Source organism: Tamandua tetradactyla, chromosome 7, assembly GCF_023851605.1.
Source record: "Tamandua tetradactyla isolate mTamTet1 chromosome 7, mTamTet1.pri, whole genome shotgun sequence".
NCBI lineage: Eukaryota > Metazoa > Chordata > Mammalia > Pilosa > Myrmecophagidae > Tamandua > Tamandua tetradactyla.
The window spans coordinates 22,718,799-22,722,792 of record NC_135333.1 but is presented as its reverse complement, the minus strand read 5'-3'; the positions used below and the strand labels follow the sequence as shown (position 1 = coordinate 22,722,792).

The window sequence follows — 3,994 nt, the reverse complement described above, 5'->3', positions numbered from 1 at the left end:
ATGGCCTCCTTTATATGAAGGAAGATGAAAGCTGACTTCAATGTACCATCACCACTTTGTTGGGAAAAGCAAAGAATGTGGTCCAGAGAAAACCCGAGTCCATTGTAAGCTGTTTTCCCGCTAACGGAAACAAGGCTGAAGTTGGTCAAACTGTACAAAAGGCCAGCACATCAGACCACTCTTAGACGTACTTCAGAATTTCTGTTTCAGTTCCAAGAATAAGTCATCCTTTCCCTGGAGGATATTCATTCCGCGTAAAAAGCCGGCATCACAGCCCCTCGGCCAGACCGCGAGTGGCGCAGGGCCCAGCAGCGCGCAGCTCCAGCAGGCGCAGCCACGCGCAGTGGAAGTTGGCGTGGGAGGCCAAGACCCGCTGCGCACCCCCCATCCCTGCAGAGATGAGCGCAGCGTAGAGCAGCACGTTCATGGGCAGCTCCCGGCAGCTTGGCCCCCCGGCGGAGATCCTGAATTCTTAAACCTTGTTCTCTACCACCTCCCTGTTTGCTGACGGAATGAACACATGACTGGATACATGAAATCAAAGTCCATCACATCACATAGTTGGAAGGAATTTTAGATCATTTCCCCAAATTCTCCACCCCTCCTTTTGACAGTTAAGAGAACTGAGGCCCACTGAAATTAAATGACTTTTTCAAGGTCACAAGCCTAGTGGGTAGCAGGGCTGAAAACAATCATTTCCTTGGAAAAGCCAACCTGGGGTCCTCAAAGAGAGTGATAGATGGGACCTTATATTAATGTTAAGAGATAAAAGCGCAATGGAAATTTGTACATTTTCCTAAGATGATGTGATTCAGAAGAGATGAGTCATTATGTCACCCTTCATGATGGAGGAAGGGACAATTTCAAGAGATCTTGGAATCTTATTGGCTCACTGGAAAAGGTGGAACTCTTATTTTATTTTTCTTAATTTTTTTCACAGTTTAATTGGCTTTAATTTTCTTGGTTATATATATAACACATGCTAATTATATGTCCACTTAACAATATATAAACATAGAAAAAAGGAAAATAAAGTCCATCAGAAAGGATAACATTTGATGCTCACATTTCCAGCACTGCATAGTGGTTATCAGTGTGGACTTTGAGTCAAAGAGCTCAGGGTTGACACCCAGCTCTGCTCCATCTAGTCGCATGACATGGATAAATTCACTTATTTGAGCCTCGGTTTCCTGAGCTGCAGATAGAGAATAATTTAATACTTACATCACAGGATGATGCCGAGATTACATGGCACAATTCCTAGCACTGCTTAGAAGAAATGGTTGCTCTTTTTATTTTCCAGCTGTCCACTCAGTCACTTTTCTTCCCTGTTTTAGACCACTGGGGCCTTCCATGGAAGTACCTCGAACAGCTCAAGGAGGAGCATGGCAAAGTGGAAAGGATCCTCGCCTTATACTTCTATTGCCAGGGTTTGAATCCAGATCACAATTTATTGGCCATTAGATCTTGGGAAAGTTACATACATTCTTTGAGTCTTATTTTCCTCATCTATGAAATAGAAACCCCTGACTTTTAGAATTATTGTGAACATTTGAGAAAATGTATTCATAATCTGAATAAATCCCAAGACCTCATGTGGTCCACTCTTGGCATGATGTTGTGCTAAAGGAAACAATAATCTTTTGTATGTACTTGATCCCTTGAATGACACAAAAGGCAGTTGGGTTCATAACCCTTGGCAGCACTTCTAAGGCCCTTTAACTTTCTTCACCAATTTTCACACCCCAGAATTTTTCTGCGTCTTTCAAATCCTTCTTGTCTTAGCACTTATAGTCTTTTTAGTTTTGTTCTCCTTTCTTCTCTCTTGTTCTGTCTCTCTCTACCCATTTTTCCGAATTGGCATCATAAAGAAAACTGGATTGAAGTTGGCAGAAGTTAGGAGTCTCTTTAGAAAGTTGGGGACAGAGTGGAGCCAAAGAGGTAATGACAAAATTCCCTTAATGAACAGGAGTAGGGAAGTCTGGGAACATTTTCATCTTGATAAATTTTGCCTCCATTGCGTATGAAAAATGCCTGGCACATAGTAGATCTTCAATAAATGGCAGATGTTTCAGTACAAAGTAATTTGGGAGCTGGGCAATGCATTTTTTTGGGGGGGGGGATAAAATCACTTTACACTAACTAGTTCACAGGTAATAACATCTCAGCAGCTGGTTTGAGGAAGCCATGCAAACATTTGCCTAGCCCCAAATGCTACACTGTCTTAGAGGACTTCTGTCCTGTAAAAACACCCTTTTCCATGGTGATTCTGAAGCAAGGAAGCTATTAATGTTAGAGGAGAGGTTTACCTGGTGATTTTACACTTTATACTTTCACTATCAATTACATTTTATGCTAAATTAACTTGATCTTGAGAGCAGAGTTTCCATTTCTTCATTTTCGACTTCTTGATGAGTCTAATCCATTTGCAGAGCTGCACTGCTTCAGCACCTGGCTGTAACCCTCACACAGCTTAAGGTCACCCTGGGTCTGGGCATACTCCCCAAACTGTTTCCTCCCAGAGTGGCAACGGCCAAACTGCTGCTGCTGGTGTGCTGGCCGGGCTCCCTGAGGCCCCTGGTAAGTGACATCAGGCCTGGGGGCTCAGTGCTACTCCCTCCACCAAAGACCCCCGAGATGGCAAGACCCCATGTGCACTCAGCACTAGAGTCCACAGCCATACCAGCAGCAGGGGTGGCCACTGGGCCATCAGACCTGGCCGCTGGGCACAGTGGCAGGTTGCCAACTGCAGATGGCGGGGCTGCCAGGCAGCTTGCACTGGCCTGGGGGCAGCTCTCATTTGGAACACCCGGCCGGCCGGAGGTGCCGTGCATGAGGGACAGCTTCCCTTTCCACGCGGCATCTCAGTTACATGGTGGCTCGGCTTCTAGAAGGGCAAAAGTCTGAGTAGGCCAAACGTTTGGGAACTGCGTCCTGCTGGTCAGAGTCTCAGGGAGAATGAGGGAGGATGGGACCTGGTGGACATTTTCTTCCTCTTGACTCTTGGCCTGGGTCTGCAGTGGGAGGGCCCAAAGCACACAACAGAGAATACATTGCCTTTCTCCCTCCTGGGGCTGTATTTGGTCAAGCAATTGATTCTACAAGCTGCTCTTTATTATGAACTGGGCACTGAACTGCATCTGCTCAGAGGATATGAGATGAAAGATGGGTCTCCTTTTCTTGGGTTCCCAGCCAAGAAAACAGTAAACAGCCTGGTAATATCGTAATCGCATGCAGTGTAACATGTGCAGTGGTGAAAGGGTGCACACAGGAGAGTCTGTGTAAGTCCTGTTCAGCATTATTCCTTCTTCGCTTAGGAGCAAGTCCTCTATATTTCTTTAGGGGATCACCTCTTCCCCTCTCTCAGTCCATTTGGCTTCGATGAGGATGTGAGGGATGAGCACAGGACCCAGGTGTGCTCAGGGAGAGGTGCCGACCTCCTGGTCTGCCTTGTTCAAGACGAACACATGGCCCCATCTGGCCCAATAACTGCTACTGGCACTTCCTGGAAAAGAATGCCACCTGTCCAAGCTGTCAGGATAGAAACCCAGAGCTGCTAGGGCCTACTGCATGTAGAGACACCACTAAGAATAAAGGCAGCATAGAAGAAAGCAGAGATCACAAATACCAGTGTGCATGAAACTCACAAATAAAATGCTAAATGAAAAAAAAAAAGCTGCAGAAGAAAATACAGAGCATAAAAACTTGTATATAAAATTAAGAAATCATGCAAAGTAATCCTACATAGGTTATAATAAAAATATCAAGAAATGATTAGGAGGCTGAATAACCAAATTCAGGATGGTCATTCTATTAGAAGGGGAGAGGCTTACAGGAGGCCCTATTTATATAGGTAATGTTTGAGTCTTAGGCTGAGTGGGTGCTACAGGGGCAGTTCATTCCACTCTTCTTAATAACCTTTCTCCCCTTTCAGCATTTTATAATGAAAATCCAAACCAATAGAAAAGTTGAAGGACTTGCCAACCAAACACCC

General features: G+C 45.0%; 1 pseudogene; it reads right to left on the bottom strand.

Annotated features, from left to right (window-relative positions):
• Positions 1 to 2,394: 2,394 nt before the first annotated feature.
• LOC143690384 (coiled-coil-helix-coiled-coil-helix domain-containing protein 2 pseudogene) lies at positions 2,395 to 2,863 on the bottom strand (annotated as a pseudogene).
• Positions 2,864 to 3,994: the final 1,131 nt, after the last annotated feature.